This window comes from Cupressus sempervirens, chromosome 4, assembly GCF_028749045.1.
Source record: "Cupressus sempervirens isolate cs-2001-9-10 chromosome 4, ASM2874904v1, whole genome shotgun sequence".
In the NCBI taxonomy this organism is placed as follows: Eukaryota; Viridiplantae; Streptophyta; class Pinopsida; order Cupressales; family Cupressaceae; genus Cupressus; species Cupressus sempervirens.
The window spans coordinates 457,082,831-457,101,723 of NC_143121.1; the positions used below are offsets into that span (position 1 = coordinate 457,082,831).

Sequence of the window (18,893 nt, forward strand, 5' to 3'; positions counted from 1 at the left end):
AACATTCATAGTGATTAACATGAAAGCATAAAAGAAATAACATGAACACATGAGACACCAGATTTAACATGGAAACCCAATATGGGAAAAATCACCAAGTAACTAGCTACTGATTTTCACTCTTCTAAAGTGAGCCCTGTTAGGAGCCAACTTGGTTAAAGGTTACAAAACACACTATTAGGTGTGACCTTGTTAGAGGATTTAATCACCTTATTAGGAGTGTCCTTGCAAGAGGTCTTAAAACAATTTAATAGAACTATCATTTTGTTAGAGGATTTACAACTGGTTGTTAAACCAACTCTGTTAAGAGATTTTGGAATCACTACTCCAATGGTAAGAAAGTAACAATGAAATGACTTGAATGAGATGCAACTAAATTTGCTAATTACAGATCTTTGTTCTGCTTCATGATAGATCCTTCCTAATTGAATATAACTTTGCTGCTCCTCAAGGATATCTAACCATCCTTTAAATTCACTCACACTTTCCTCTCCAAACAATCAAAAAATTTGCATGCTCATTCATACTTTAGAATCTCATCTTTTCCTTTCATTTATACCATAAAAATTATTAAGTTGGCCCAATTACAACTTAAAATAACCAATAAACATTACCACAATTAGCTGGAATCAATTGTTGAAATAATTAAACTTCATTTCCCAAATTAACAAAATCCTTCATTGGCCAACCCTGCTTGGTAAACACTAATCTAGAAATGTTTTCCTATGTTAACCAATAGAAGCATGGTTAACACTATGAACTCATGAAATCCTTTGGAAACTGAGTGAACTCAATAAATACTAAAACTAACCAACTTTCCTTCGTTAACCATGAGAGCTCAATTAACACTTCTTTTTACCATGATTTCCTTTGACACCTGAGTGAGCTTGGTAGACATTGACTTCACAAAGTAATCTCTAGGAATGCTTAGTAGACAAAAAAAATTTCCTTACTAACCAAGTGAGCTTAGTAAGCATTGACTGCCAATTGATATGACATTTTTGTTACATCAAAGACAACACACAATTAGACAATTGTATCCAATAGAGGTATGATAGCAAAAGAACTAAAACAAAAAAAACAACACAACCAGAAAATGTTGGAGATTGCATCTACCCTTAGCTATTATGAGTCTAATGACATCAAAGAGTGTAATACTTCTAAAAGGATGTGGGATGGCCTACACAATATCTATGGAGGAGATAAGAATGTGCTAAGAGTTATATCTGAAAGTATTAGAGTTAAGTTCAATGAAATGAGAATGCAAGAAGGTGAGAATATAATTTAATATTTTGCTAGAGTCAAGGAAATTGTTAATGCCATTAGAGGATCTAATGGAATAATTGAATATGAGACTGTGATTAGCAAAGCATTAACAAGTCTACTACCTATCTATGCTATTAGAGTCTCTAGTATACAAGAACTAAGATGTACTCCTGGTAATGATCTAACCCTTAAAGGATTGGTTGGTAGACTTACTACTTTTAAGCTTTCAAATTCTAATAATTTCAAAATAGAGAATGTTGAATCTTCTTTCTCTTATAAATAGATAATACTAGGGGGGGTGGTGAATCAATATTCTACAAACTTTTTCCCACAATTGAATATTGTTACTTACTTTATAATGTACATATGAAAATAAACCAATAATTTTGAATAGTAAATATAACCATACACATAGAGAAATCATAACACCATTATTTTTTAACTAGGGAAACCCTATCCAAGCAAAAAACCTAGTGGGGATGATACCCACAAGATGATTCACTAAACAATAGGATCTTGTTAAGGATATTGACCTTGTTAAGAGTCTATGAAATACGTATAGTGTCTCGATTCCTTGTTAGAGGACTAGGTCTTGTTAGAAGCCTCAACCCTATTAGGAGTTTTTGAACAATTACAATGTATGCAAGAAGATCCTACTTCCCTAGCATGCAATTACACAATTCAATTCTTCACAAGATAGGTATACATACAATACTTTCTTTACTATTGTAACTCACACTTTCTTTGATCATACATTAGATCTCGAATCACATAAGGCTCACATAATAGTTCACATTACAAACTCAATATCTCACAACTTTTCAATAACTACATTATATAAGATCTTTACTTATACCTTGCACATTCACAAATTACTACATAGTTGGTTCATCATAACTTAGTAATTATTTTGTAACCAAAATAATTCCTCAAGCCATACAACTCTATTTACCTATATGGTCTATTCTGCTTTATTAAATACCTACATTGGTATTTTAATCATAACTTGTGTTGTACTGTCTATACACATATACACACTTAACCACATCATCACGATAGTGTCACAAAGCTTCTCTTAATTGTGAATAAGCTAACTTACAACAATTTTTTTGCACTCTTAATATCTTTTCTCTGTACAGCTGCAAACTATCTAATACTTAGATAATTTTCTATCTATAAATGCATAAACAAAATATTGAATACATGTTTGCATAAATGACAAACATCAAGACAGATCTATCTAACCATATTTCAAACAATCTCCCCATTTGGTATTGATGGCAACATTTGGTAAAATTGCCTAATTCCAAAATGATGTCATACATAACAAAAACACATATAAGAGTTTGCATAAAGATTACCTTCAAAACATAACAATTTTATTCATGTTTTGATGGATCATTATGTTCCTTATCACTCCTTTAAATTGATACATACGTAAGCTCCACCTTACATATACATTTATCGATATACAATTTTCTCTACATAATACTCCCTCTTTGACATAAATGACAAAGGTGTCAAGAACTATATCACAAAACTTGATGCTTGCTAATGATCAGCTCCTCATTCTAGATATACAATCTAAAAAATCAATCTTCAGCCTATCTATGTCCTTCTTCTACTTTCCTTTCACTATATCTAATATTTTAATGAGTGCACAAAGTGCATAAGATGCCACTTCAACTATGCTCAAATCAATATAGGAAAATTTTTCATAGGATGTCTTCACTACAAGGCATTCTTCCAACTGCCTCTACAAAATGACAACTTTGGGTGTCAAATATTCTCTAAGAAAAGGGAATCTCCTTAATACCTTCTATTGGAGTTCTTTTTGGTAAGGAACATATTAGGTGGGTTTAAACTTGATACTAGGAAGCATAAGATAGGGACAAGCCTAAGGATGAGCTAAATCCTATATTCAACAAGGCTAAATCTTAGTTATAGGCCAACATTAATAGAGTCATCAAGTCTCACTTCAATTTAAGCTCTACAAAGACAAGGTGGGAAAACCTAAGGGATTAATCTTGTTAACTTGATACTCTTTTCTATAAAGATTGTTCCTATAGTAGAAATGGTCAACATTCTTCTATAATTTGCTGATAAACTTTCTAAGCACAGTAGCTAACTACAACATAAAAGTATATGAAAATAAGTAATGACCAACACTTTTATCTCTTGATACAAGAAATAGTAAATTGATTTTTTGTTATGAATATTCCATAATTAAATGAATCATTAGAATATCCTTGAACTTTTAAATGGACTAGTGTCTTATCTAATGGGATATAGGGTCAAGGATTAGCAGATTTGGACCTTTTTAATCAACTTATTATTAAAAGTGTCAACATTAAATTCTAAGTTTCATTCTTATCATATCCCTTTCAAAAACCCTAAACCTTATACATTACAAAAAGAAATTACCTAATTCTTTAAATTAGAAGAAATCAATAAGAGACATATAACTTGTGTAAAATGCATTAAATTGAATGAGATTTGTTCATTCAATACCAAGATTATGGATATATGAGAAAGGAGACAAAACTCAAAAACAATGATAATTAAAGGAAAGTCATTCTTATTAAGATCTTTATAATGCTAACAGAAACTCATAATATAACATAGAGACAAGCCATGGGTACAAAATATTCAGTTTTTTGTATTCAAGTATGCAATAACTAAACTCATTCATATAATTACAAAACAAATGGACAAACTGCAAAATAATACATGATAGAAGAGAAAATTCTACAGACAACTGACCTCTACTCTTCATCTTGGAAATCCACATATAGGATTGCAACAAGCTATAGATGAGAGGAGGACACATGTCAAAATAAGATTGGATAGAAAAACTTTGGAAGATGGGAACAAAAAGGTATGCATAACATTCTTCCAAAAGATCAATTAGAAAAATAAAAGTAGTTGGGACAATAAGTGAACATTTGTATCATGCTCTTGATTTTTCTCCTCTTTGTCCTTCACTGTCCTTAATAAGAAATATCTCAACTACCTCCTATCAATAGACCATTAATCTCTCCTACCACTTCCCAAACATAAATTTCCCTTTTTGTGGGCCACTTTGTAGTTTTTACCTCTTGCAAATCCTGAGTGGCTTTTGTCCACCTAACATCCATGACTACTTTTGATTCAACAATAAATTTATTGAAATCTATTTTTGCCTTAAATAGGGAATCAATTAACTTATTATATGGGATTTTAGAATTATCTTTAAAAATTGATACTGTAGCCTCCTGAGTCAAAATTTTATCAAAAGAATTAGACCATTCTTACAAAGCTATCATTGTGCTAGTAGCATCTAGAATTGGTGGTCTATAGGGTTGGACTCCCTAAGATAAAATCTTTAACTTTCCTTGTATAATTTCTAACTTCCCAATGAAAAAACCAATCAATTCTTTTACTATCTCAAGGCCTTCCTTCACTATGATTATATTATCAGGAAAATCTGGCTTTTTAACCATTAGCATAATTAGCCTCTCCAAAAATTGAGCATATGGCCCCCAAAGATTAAATGTGGGTAGTAGCCATGAAATTTCCTCATTGCAAAATTTATTAGCACTTTGTAAAGAAATATAAAAACTATGGACCTATTGTGATATTTTTTTCAAAACTTTAATTCTATGGCTCATCATATTCCTAAGGAAATTTGTCCTTATCTCACCTCCCTGCTGAGTAGATTGAGCATCAATGCTCATCCTCCTAGGTTCTGATGTTTCCTCTTCTCCCACCTCCTCTATTTTTGTCAAGGCCTAAGATGTGTTCCTGGCTGGCTGTTATTGATCTTCATGTTCTTGTCTCTATACTATAGCAACCACCTATTCTACATGTACATGTTGCTCCCTGAGTGATGCAACTTCATTTTCAAGTGCTTGAAACTTGGCCTCAAGATCTACAATTCTCTCCTTGTACACATGGATTTTCCTGAGCTCATCTTCATAGAGCTTTCTCACATCTATGTAATCATTTATGGATTTTGAAAGTCTGGTCTCGATCTCCTCTACCTTGGCTTCTTTCATAAATGAAAAGTTCTTCGTGGCCTTAGGTATTTATGTGCCAGAGGTGCCTTGTAGAGTTCATAAAATCATGTTACCTTTCCTAGTGCTCTATACATCTATTAATTTTGGCTTGTTGGATAAAGGAACCATACTCCAAACTACCAGAGATTTGATGTCAATATTAAAATCAGTTCCTCTCTACAATACATCTGCACTAAATGCCTCATATGAAATGGAATTTTCCTACCCCTTATTTGATCAATCTTGAAAGCTTGTTCCAAGTCCCATCTAGGAACCAACAACATGCCACTCCTTTGTATAGGATCCCTAGCCTCCTCTAGAGTCATAACTTCACTTTCATGATCATAGGCCTACAACTTTTCAACTAGTTCTACCTTTTTTTCATTTGATTCTCTTGGTTTCATCTTTATTAGTAGATCACTTTATTTTATCCTATATAAAAAGCTTTTGAAGTTAGCATATTTGATGAATTCATCATCTTATAGGAATTGTTAGGCTTGCATGATCCTATCATCCAACCTTGTTGCTACCAATTTACTGTCAGTGAGTGTGTTCTCAGTTGCATTTATTCTATCTTGGAGGTAATTTTGTCTTAAGTGAAAAAAATACTGACTATTCCTAGGTAAGATCTATAGTGTCCTCAGTTTTACCTCAGTAAGGATATGGATAATCTTGTATCTCTTGTTTCCATTTGTGACCCATGATGCTTCAGGGCATCATCTTCTTCTATTTCTAGGGTCACATTAGGTTCAGGACTATCAAGGAAAACGCAACCTTCTTATCCCATTGGCCCTTCAGGCATCTTAGCCATGATCTCAGGATGGTCAATAACCATCTTCTTGATCCTTTGAGGATAGGGGATATCTATGTAAAATCCCAAAAATTGGGGATCTACTATTTTTATTTCTCTCTCCACCCTCAAAAAATCATCTAGCTTTGCTAGTCTGTCAGCTACCTCACCCTCTGCAACTATGTTTGGAATAACATCCTCATGGGGAAATTCCTTGGTGCTAGGTAGTACATAATTTCTTATCTCCTTGAGAGTAATCTTCATCTAGTTGTTAAGGTCATACATTCTATAAGGAACAGTTGACAAATTATAATGATGGAGAAAAGTATGGATCTGATCTAGGTCCTCTTTTCCAATTGTAAAATTCCTGATAGCTCCTTTTTCACTAATGAGAAAATTCTACATTTTTTGTTGAAAATTTTGAATTATTTTGCTAGGGTTATGATTATATTTTTTCCATTTAAAATTAACCCTAAAAAATTGCATAATCACTATTTTTTCCCTAACCCTAGGCCATATAAATGAGCGGGTTTTCATTTTTCTAAAAGTACATAATTTTCTATGATGTTATGATGGAGGGTTAGCATAATATCATAGGCAAGCATAAAGGCTTTTTCCAATCTCACAATTAACGTTGTATCATGTTATTGTAGGTATGATTTTGATCTTTCTTGATCTTGTGATGTCCTTTATGTCGTAAGATCATATGGCATTATATTTTGTTCATGAAAGATCTTTTCTAATGTTATGATAAAAGGTTTATCATGGCATCAAGAGCAAAGAGTAAGGATGTTTATGACCCTATGATAAAGTCTTCATTTTTAGATCATAAAGAAAAGGAGGGAGACCTATGATTCTGCGGTGCTTGTCACATGATTGGAGGGTTCAATTTTAAGAATTAACATACTATGACAAAACAATTTTCATGTGATCATATAAAGGATCAAGGAATGTTGCAATGACATGATATTCTATCATCATAGGGTTATAGGGGTCATAAAAGAAAATAGGTCATTGATTGTTAGGACAGATGTCAATTTCCTATTTGAGAGGAGCTAGCATACATGTGTCAAATGTATTCATTGTCAGCATTTGTGGGACCAAAATATTTTAAGTTGGACAGTGGCTTGTGGTCTCTGATCTTACAATAGGTCTTTCATCATGAGATCTTGGGACTTTGAAAGGGGTTTTTTGATGTTATGACTAGGGTTTGTCATAAGGTCACACAGAAGGAATAATAACTCACCAATGTTATAATGTAACAGTTTCAAGATGACTGTAACATCATAGAAGCAAACATGTTATGTTTCAATGTTACAAAGGGGGAAGATCAACTATGATCATATGATGATAGGGCAAGAGAAAGTGACTTACTATGCTCCAAAAATGCTTGTTGTGAGATTGTAGAACAAGATGGAGTTAGCTACCAATGCTGCAATAATGATTGGTGTCATAAGATTGTAAAGGGTCTTGCCACTTAAATTTTAAGGGATGTCATAAGATTAAAGAACCATTAATACAATGATGCAATGTTATGAAAGTTCTTTTCAGTCACCTTGTCATAATATCATACAATCTAATCTTTACAGCAAACATAATGATGAGAAAAAAAATATGGGCTTATCAACCAATTAGATTTGAGTGTAGTACAAAAAGTGCATAGTTGGAAATTAATGGTGATGCTCCATGAAGTTGACATAAAGAATTGATATCATTTTTCAAGCATGTTAAAATCAATGCAACATAAATGTGAGTCTGAGCATATTAGCTCATAAGATATTCCTTTCCCATTATCACTATTCATCATTTCCAAAAATAGAATTTGAGTTTATCATGTGTTTTCTATGCATTGTAGATTGTTGTTTCCGAAGCTTTTAAGAGATAGAATATTTCCAATTATAGATAATTCAGTTGAGAATTCACAAAATATCAGACCAGGAAGTGGAAGAAATCCAAGCCTCAAAAATGGTAGTATTAGAGACCTCAACCTCAAAGGGAGTTAAAACTAGACAGAAGAAGCCTACCTGATTCCCAAAGGAGTGGATAAAGTTGTTTCCAAGATCTACAAATGCAAAATATATTGATGATCATGCTTTTATTGATCCATATGCTAGGTGCCCTGATGTCACTAGTTCTGAGCTTTTCTACTTTTTCTATTGCAATAGGGAGAAGAAGGTTCCTATTTGTAATCCATGGAAGAAGAACCTAGCCAAGATAATTTTCCTAGAGGTGTTAATGGATATGGATTTGATGAAGGCTTTGTTCCAATGCTACAACCCTACCACCAATTCTTTTCACATAAAGGATGGAATTGTTCTATGTACCTTGGACCAAGAACCTTTCATTGAAGCTTTTAGATTAACTAGAGCAATGGGTCAACCTATAGATTTGAAGGACTTATAGAGGATATTTGAGGAAAATCCCAATGCTTTCACTAGAGCTTCATTGCTGCAACATATTCCTAGTGATTTGATGAAGGTGGGTGATTACATAAAGAAGATATAGAAGAAGATGCCCATGGAAAAATTCAAAAGTTATTTTGTCAAGACCATATATGGTGTCCACAAGGTTGTAGGAAAGGATGGGTCTGATGAGGTCTGGGGGGCAGAAATAATTGCTAGAGATGTACAAGATGCCTACCATGCCTAATGACTATATTAGTCATATATTAGATATAATGAGGGATACCATTGCCAGGGAAAGGTCTAGAGATATGAGAGGATTCACTTTCCCTTACTACTCTCTGCTAATGCATTTGATTCTCTACAAGAATGTGGGATACATTAGATCTGATTTTATTGATCAAACTTTTGATTTAAATGGAGACTTGTCAGTGTAGCTATGGACATAGGCATGGGATAGCACTTATCATTTTTCTGATTCTGTGTCCTTTTTCAATAATTTTAGTATCGTTATAATGAAAATGTTAGATCCAGGGTAGTTTATGGCCCTTGAAATTTTGAAAGGTCTTCTAAGACCAGCCCTGCTACCTAAAGGAAAAAGATTAGATCATAATTGGGGGGATATTTTCTTGTTTCCTACCTTTTCTTTGATGAGAGTCTATAGTTGTCCTCAGCCACCCCACATTTTACCAAATTTTATTCCTCCTAGATTAGGAATAATTGAATTTATTTGGAAATTGTTCATGGTTAATAGAGACTATCTAGGCCCTAAGGTCAATAGGGGAACCTTTTTGTATAGATGTTTTAAAATTGGTGATTTTACTATTGGCAAAGAAGCCCTAGATTTTGCTCATTCTTTTCTGCACCACTACAATTTATGCATAGGCCCATATAGAATGTATGATTCTAAAGGGTGGATAAGGGAAACATTGAAAGAAATAAGAAACTTTGTATTTCCCAATTCCAAGGAGTTGCCCCATATAGACATCATCCCAAACATAGTATCAGAAGGGGAGGCAACTAACAAGCTTGCAAAGCTTGATGATGTGCTAAGGGTAGAAAAGGAATTGAAGAGATATGATCCCCAATTCCCAAGTTTTTGCATGGATATCCCTTACCCCTAGAGAATCAAAAAGATGGTCATGAACCATGCAAAGATAATGGCTAAAATGCCAGAGGGTCCAATGGTGGAGGAAGAAAGGGTGTTCCCTGATAGCCTAGAACTTGATGTGGCCCTTAAGATTGAGGAGGAAGATGCACCCTAGGCATGTTGGATGGAAAAAGGGCATAAAAGGTAGAAAATTGTGCAAATACCTCCCCAAGTTAGGCAAAGAACTTTGTAGATTTTTCTAGGGAGCAGTCACTATTTTGCTGACATGAGACAAAATTACCTCTAGACCAGGACTGATGAGCAAAGAACACTTTGACAGACTTGGAGCTGGCAGTAGCAAGACTAGATGATAGGATCATCCAAGCTTAGAAATTCTTGGAGGATGATGAATTCATCAAATCCAATGAATTCAAGAGCTTTTTATATAAAATTAAATAGAGTGAGCTAGTCCTCAAGATAAAACCTGATGAATCAGATGAATAAAGGATGGAGTTGATTGAGAAACTGTAGGCCTATGATCTTGAAAGTGAAGTGATGACTTTAGAGGAGGCTAGGGATCTTTTCCAAAGAAGTGTTATGTCACTAGTACTTGGTTGGGACTTGAAGCAAGCTTTCACACTTGATCAAATCAAAAGACAGGAAAATGCCATCTCCTATGAGGCAATTGGTGCTAAGCGATTGAAGAGAGGGACTAGTTTCAACATTGATACCAAGTCCTTAGTAGTCTAGAGCATGTTCCCTACTTATAAAAAACCCAAATTGATGGATGTGCAAAGCACAAAATAGGGAAACATGATAATATGGACTCTACAGGGCACCTCTAGCATAGAGATCTCCAAGGCATTGAAACATTTTTCATTTATGAATGAAGCCTATGTGGAGGAAATGGAGACAAGGATGGCCCAATCCATACACGACTACATTGATGTTAGGAAGCTCTATGAAAATAAGCTTAGAAGTAGTCATGTATACAAGGAAAGAATTGCTAAGCTAGAAGCTAAGGTCTAAGCACTTGAGGATGAAATTGCATCCCTCAGAGAGTAGCTAGCACAAGCAAAATAGAGAATGGCTCCAGTTCAGAGAGAGGAGGGACAAAGGACTTCCGTGCCAATTAGGGATACTGCTGAGGCTTTGGTGCAGATTGAAGAAATAGAGGAGGATGAGTCTTCATAGCCAAGGAGAATGAGCACTGACACTCAATCAATTTAGCATGGAGGAGATGTAAGGATAGAAATCCTTAGAGGTATGATGAGCCATAGGGTTGATGTCTTGAAGAACCTATCACAATAGGCCCATAATTCTTTTATTACTTTACAAAGTGTTAACCAGTTTTGCAATGAAACACTCTCATGGTTAACAGCCACTTTTGGTCTATGGGGGCCTTATATTCAATTTTTGTACAAATTAATTGTGTTGATGGCTAAAAAGCTAGACTTGTCAGACAAAATTTTCACTATAAAGGACAGCCTAGAAATGGTAAGAGAATTAAATGGCTTCTTTACTAGTAAGTTGTAGGTCATAAAAGGAAAATTAAAATTTTTATTTGATGGAATAGAACCTTGTATACCATCTATACTAAGTTCTACCAATGTAGTAATGGACTAGTAGGAGTGGTCAACTTCTTTTGATAACATCTTGACCCGGGAGACTATAGTAGCATTTTTTGAGGATACCTCTGTTTCCCCTTCCCATGCTTTGACTGATTCTCTTTTTAAAGTAGAGATAAATTTGAATAAATTTATTTTTGATTCCAAAGAAATTATGGATGCTAGGTGGACCAAGGCCACTCAATATTTACAAGAGGTAAAGAATACTGACTGGCCCACCAAAAGAGAGATTTGCATCTGGGAAGCAGTAGGTGAAATAAAGGGTTTACCATTAGGAGGTAGCTGAGATTTTTTCTTACAAGGTAGATAGAGTAAAAGGAGAGGAGAAGATCAAGGATTCAACATTAATGTTTTTCTACTTCCTCAACTACTTATCTTTTTTTGTTGATATTTTGGAAGACTAGTCTTTGTATTTATTATGTACACCTTCCAAGAGTTTTTGATTCCATTAGAATTTTGACATGTGTCCTCCTCTCATCTGTAGCTTGTTGCAATCCTATTTATGGATTCCCAAGATAAGAAGTAGAGGTCAGTTGTCTATAGAATTTTGATATATGTCATTATTATTTTGCAGTCTATCCAGAGTGTTATGTAGTTACTTGAATGAATTATGTTATATGAATATTTGAATACAAAAAGGAAAACATTATGGAAAAGTGCTTTTATCTATGTATTATATTTTGACTTGTATTAGTAGTATTGAAATTAAATAGAAGGATTTATCCTTAATTGTCATTATCCTTGAAGTTTTGTCTCTTTTTCATATATCTACAGCTTTGAGACTGAATAGATAAGTTATCTCTTCAGTATAATGCAATTTAAATGGTTGTATATCTCTTATCGATTGTTGCTGATTTAAAGAATCAGGTAATTTATTTCTATAATTGATAAGGTTTAGGATTTATGAAAAGGATGAGAATCAGAATAAAACTAAGAGTTTAATGTTGAATCTCTTAATCAAAAGTTGATTAAAAAGGTCTAAAATGCTATTTATTCACTCTATAGCCCAATGGATAAGACACTGGCCCATCCCAAAGTTTGAAAGCATATTGGAACATTCATGTAGCTACAAGACATTTACACAACAAACAATATCAATTTCCCTTTTTATGTTTTGAAGAACTAGAAGTGTTGGTCATGGCTTATTTGTTGTCACTCTCTTTGGTTGTAATTGGCTACTATAATCAGGAAGTTTTCTAGAAAATTGTAGAAGAAAGTTGACCATTTTTGCTATAGGGGATAGTCATACATAGAAGAAAATCAAGTTAATAGGATAAATCCCTTAGGTTTGCTTGCCTTGGCTTAGTAGAGCCTAAAGTGAAGTGAGTCTTGTTGACTCTATTAATTGGCCTAGAACTAAGATTTAGCCTTGCTAAAAATAGGATTTAGCTCATCCTTAGGCTTGTCCTTGTCTTTGTTTCCTGGTATCAGGTCTAAATTCACCTGATATGTTCTTTACAAGAAAGAACTCCAACAATCCCCAATCCTAAAACATCTACATAAGAATGTACCCCTATGCACTTTAGCTCCTAGATACTCCCTATTTACCATAAATAGTTTCCAAATGAATTCAATTATACCTAATCTAGGAGGGATAAACTTTGGTAATATATGGGGTGGTTGAGGGAAACCATAAACTCTCATCAAAGAAAAAGTTGGAAATAAAAAGATGTCCCCTAGTTATGGTCAAGTCTTTTCCCTTCAGGAAGCAAGGCTAGTCTCAAAAGGACTTTTAAAATATCAGGTGCCCTAAGGTAACCTACATCTAACATTCTCGTTATTACACTACTAAAATTATTTAAGAATGAAGCAGAATCAAAAAAATGATAATTGATGTCCCATACCCATGTCCACAGCTAAACTAGTAGGTATCCACTTGCATTAGAAGTATGGTCAATGAAATTAGAACTTACATATCCTACATTCTTGTAGAGAATTAGGTGCATTAGTAATGAATAATAATAGATAGTGAAATCCTTTGGTTCCCCACTCTAAGCCATAGCAATATTTTCTTTCATCACCTCCATATTGTAATTCACATAATCATACTCCCCACCATGGTAGGAGTCTTGCACATCTCTAAAATTATTAATTCAGTTCCATATACCATATTAGTTCCATATTTTCCAATAACCTTATGGACACCATATATTATTTTTACAAAATAATTTTTAAACTTATCAAGTTGCATCATTTTTTCAACCTTGTTAAGGTAATCACCCATATTTTTCAAATCCATGAGAATATGCTATAGCATAGATTTCCCAGTATAGACCTTGGTATTTGACTCAAATTTCCTACTCAAATCCTTTAAATCTATAGACTATCCCATAGCTCCATCCAATCCAAAAGCCTCAATGAATGATTCATGGTTAAGAGAGTAGAGGATGGCTCCATCTTTCCTATGAAAGGATTTAGTGGCTGGATTGTAGCAATGAAAGAGAACTTTCATTAAGTCTACATCTAGAAAGACTTTTGGAAATATCAACTTTGCTAAATTCTTCTTCCATGGGTTACACATAGGAATTTTTTTCTCCCTATTATAGGAGAAGTACTTGAAAAGCTTTGAATGTGTTAAGTTTTAGGATTTTCACCCTACTAAATTGGCAATGTTCAGTAATCTTTACTTAACATGGGAGTCATTTCATTACGTGAGACTGGATAATGAAATGAAACCTCCAGATTCTAGGCCTACTCCTATTATATCTTTCAGTGAAACACTCTAAAACTTAATGAAAACTTAGAGGGAAAAGGTAAGAAAGTGTAGAAAATAAACCTAAAACCTAAAGCTTAAACTAAGAAAAGAGGTAATACACCAGAAGTTACTATGAAGATGTAACACACATGTAACAAAGAGGATTATAGTTCTATGAAATACAAATAAAGCACATTTTCTTGTAAAGGCTTGCACAAGTGATTTATGATAAGGTTTCAATACTAAAACTACAAAAAGAGGATAAATTACTATCTCACTTTGACTAATTTCACCTATGAACACATATCATAAGCTGCAAGTAGACTTAGTTTTCCACAAAAAGGTGCTAGAATGAGATAGAAAACAAGGAATAATGTAAACATTCACAAGTTAACTTATCAAATCATTCAAAACACACACAGAATTTGTAGAAAGGAAAAATAACTTGACAATTTACTTCATAAGGCATAATCACACTACTATCATTGGCATTATTTCTTCAAAATGTTGAATTATAGAACCTCTAACAAAGCTTAGGACTCCAAAGATGTCTCCAAACTCAGTCATAAAATTAGAACTCCCTCCAAATGAGTTAGAAAACTCATTAAGTACAATGCCCAACTGTTTGGGTCGCATGTAGAAAGATAGCCTGGAAAAGAGGTGCTAGAAACTTCTAAAATAATGGTCTTTTGCTCAAAATGCTCCACTCGGTCATAAAGAACCCTATGACTCACCTTCCACTATCCACAAAATGCTCAAACTGGTCATAAAGACCCCCAAACTGACTTAGCAAAGTCAAAATCTGACCTCCTATATTCCATGCATATGTTCCCTAACTAATTCCCCTCTTAAAGACCATTACATGAGCATACAAGATGATTTATTTGATTCGTTTTGCAAAAAATAAAAATAAAATATTTAATGACTTATAATATCATCATTTCAAAGCAACAAGCAATGACTAGTTATCTCTCTCTTTATTTCTTTCATTCATATGTATCTGTTTATGTATTTCCTTATGAAAGAAATTTAATACAGTGAGCTATACTCACGGTTTGTGTGGGATCATTTCTTTTCAGCATATCATTTCATTTCATTGTTTGAAAACATCAATGTATATTTGAAAGTAAATAAATACAAAGACATTTCTATTTGTTTAAATGAAATGAAAAAAAGAAATTCTACTTTTATTGCATGCATGCTTAAATTTTTACACATGTGCAAAAATTAAGTAACATTTTTGGCAACTTCTGTTGTATGTCTGCTTGCTTGACATTTGACCAATGATTAAATTGTGCTTATTCTTTGGGCATAGAGTCTGATTATGCAATCCTAGCACCTAAACCTGACACAAAGTGACTTCTAAAGTTACTGGTTCAGTTTTGAATGTATGTTTGTCAATTTAATAAGACTGGAAATTCTTATTAAATTGATGGGTATGCAGGGTCAAAACCCAAGTATCAACTTTATAAGTTGCACCATCTTAGTCAACCATTTGGTTGGTGTATGTGTAGATGTATGGACTTAAATAAATTCTTGTGTGTATGCAACGTATGCATGCATATGTAGATATGTATGGTGGATAGCCAGACATATTTTAGTGTCAACAATATGTATGTGTGTATGTGTGCATGTGTTGGATATGTGCGTGCATTTAAGCACACATATCTATGCATGTGCAAATTAAATGAGCGGGTATGAGTACAAAACAATGTAAACCAACAACTAAACTAACCTAGACTACCAAACCAAAATAGAATAGAAAACAAAACTAAACTAAATTCAGATGCACTTATTGAAAATAGGAAAAACTAACCTATTATATAAAAGGTAGGACTGAAACTCATACCTCAAAGCATGGTTTGAGGTGTATCCCATTCATAGGGATCAATAGTACATCTCCTTCCATGGTAGCTAGCTGGTAGGCATTATGCTATTTACACTTAGCAATCTGAAATGGTCTTAGCCCACATGTGATCAAATTTATTGTGCTAGCCTGGCCTGCTCTTCAAAACATCCCACTTCAGTACCATGTCACCAACATGGAACTCCTGAGCTTGAGCTCTTCTGTCAAAGCTCTTCTTGATCTACATTTGCTGATACTCCATGGTTTCCATGGCTTTTTTCCTTGTTTCTTCCAACTCCATCAACTGGGTGCACCACACTAAAATAGGGTCACCTTCCTCAAACAAAACTAGCTGTGTAGAAAGGTCAAGTACAGGTAATTCTATCTCAATTGATAATCTGGCTTCTTTCCCATACACCAGCGTATAAGGCTAGTTTCCAGTAACTTGCTTTGGAGTAATCCTATCAACCCATAAGGCAGCTTTTAGCTTTGAATGCCAATCTCTCTTGTTCTCTTGTAAGTTGCGCTTGATAATCCTTATAAGATTCTTATGTGAAGATTCATCCAATCCATTACCTTGTGGGTAATAATTTGAGCTAGTGCTAAGATAAATCTCATGATTAAAGGCCCAATTAGTAACTTTCATTCCAATAAAAGAAAGCACGTTATCAAAAATAATGGAATCAGGTACTCCAAACATGTTCACAATATCATCATAGAAATTTAGGACTGTTGTCTCATTTGCATCCTTTAATGCTATTGCTTCTATCCAGCACGTGAAATAATCAGTGGTCGTAATAATCCACTTATGACCTGCACTAGATGGAGGGCTAATGGGACCTATAAAATCAACTCCCCACTTCTTAAAGGGTTGTTCTATTTTAATTGGCTGCAAAGGCAAAGCTGGTAGCCTTTCTTTTCCCACAAACATAGTGCATTTGGCACATTTTCTAACATATGCATGACAATCTTTGAACAAATCAGGCCAATAATAGCCTACTTTTAGAATATTATAAGTTGTAGTCCTTGGAGAAAAGTGCCCTCCTAAATGACCATCATGAAACTCATGCAATATTTGAGCAGTTTGATCTAAATCCACACCTGAGAAGGACTCCATTGAAATCTTTTCGATATAGAATGTTGTTAATTAACACAAAAGGAACTGATTGCAAGCGATAATATCTTTTCTTTTCTCTGTCTAAGGTAGCTAGGCATTGATTGGTTTTTTAAAAATGCATCATATCATGTAACCAGCTTGCTGGTCTATCATCATTTCCAGCTGCTACGATCAACAAAACTATATTTGCTTGCTCCTCAAGTTTTGAAATATCCTTATCTACAATTTTCTCACACATGCCCTTTCCTCTAACTAGCTTATTGATCTGAATATTGACATCATACTCCATGACACATGTGATCTAGCCATCTCTCTTCTCATTCAAATCTTTACTTAAGAGGAATTCATTAACACTTGGATGCGTGACATGCAAAATGACTTTGTTATGTGTCAGCAAGTGTCTAAATTTTTTAAGACTCTTCATAATAGCAAGGATGTGTTTTTGAAAAAGCTATAACATTGTTCATACTCCTCTAGTCCTTTGCTGAAAAATGCAATTGGTTGTTCCAATCCCTCTACATTTTGCTATACCAACATGGCTGAAATCACATCATAACCACCATAAGCGTAAAGAATGAAATCCTTACTGAAATCAAGATTGATTAGGATAGGCGCTGATGCTAATGCATTTTTGATGGCCTAAAAATTATCTTTGGCTTCCTTTGTCCGTGTGAAAATTGCATTCCTTTTAAGCACAGTTGTTAAAGGCTTGAGAAGTGCTGAAATATCAGGCAAAAACCTTTGCATGAAATTGATATGGCCAATGAAACTTTGAAGGCCTTTCTTGTGCTATGGTAAAGGCAGCTCTAGAATTGTTGCAACTTGTTCAGGGTCCACCGTGATGCCCGACTTAGATACAAAATATCCAAGTAACTTTCCCTCATGTATAGAAAATATACTCTTTTTGGGGTCTAAGGAGATGTTGAACTCTCTACAATGCTCAAAAATATGCCTTAAATGATCTATGTGATTTGTTGTTTTCTATGAGTAAACTATAACATCATCCAAATACACCAAAACAAATTTGTACATCAAATTGCTGAAAGCCATCTCCATGGCTTTTTGAAATGTGGCTCTAGTGTTGGACAATCCAAATGGCATCCTTTTGTATGCCATGGTTCCCCATTTTGTTGTAAATGCTATTTTATATTGGTCCTCTTCCTTGACCAAGATTTGGTTATAACTTGAATAACCATCCAATAAAGAAAACCTCTTAGCCCCTGACACACACTGTAATATCTGCTCCATGGATGGAAGCAGGTGCCTATCTTTTAATGAGACTCTATTCAAGTCTATGAAATCCACACACAACTATAACTCCCCATTCTTCTTCCTTACTGGAACTAGGTTAGCAACCCAACTCATGTGCTTAATAGGAAAAATTATCTTACTTTCAATTAGCTTGAAAACCTCCTTTTCCATCAATGATTCCAGCTTAGGATTAATTGGTCTTTTCTTTTGTCGCACTAGTTTTGCTAATGGTTCTAGATCTATTGTGTGTTGTGCCAGTTTCAAGTTAAATCCTTTTAAGTCACTATACTTCCAAGTGAACACATCGCTGAATTCTTGAAACAAATGAAGAAAATCTTCTTTTTCTTTAGCTGAGTTAACTTTACAAAATTTCAAACATTTACCCGATGCAATTTCCAGGTTTGCATACTAATTTTCTGTAACTAGCAAGTTAGCCTTTCCAGATTTGAGCTAATCATCTAAATTAAAAATGCTCTCTAGCATTACTAAACCCTTTGACAACTTGTTGTTTTTTAACTGGATCGCCTGGTCACCATACTGATCCTTATACCTCTACTGATTAGAATTAGCAAAAACATCTTCTTCTAGCAAAAATTGTAAAATTTGTTCATCACTATCAAAAACTTGCCAATTAGTATCATTATTAGGAATTGAAGGTCTGGTAATGATTTTGATATGTTTTTTATTAGCATGTGCAAACGCGCTATTAACAATATCATACTGGGCTTCTATAGTTGCTAGCCTATCAGCATGCTGATTTTTGTTTCTAGG

General features: G+C 34.1%; 1 pseudogene; it reads right to left on the reverse strand.

Moving 5' to 3' along the window:
* The window catches only part of LOC149561951 (uncharacterized), a 28,603-nt pseudogene extending 11,732 nt beyond the window's left edge, over positions 1-16,871 (reverse strand).
* Positions 16,872-18,893: the final 2,022 nt, after the last annotated feature.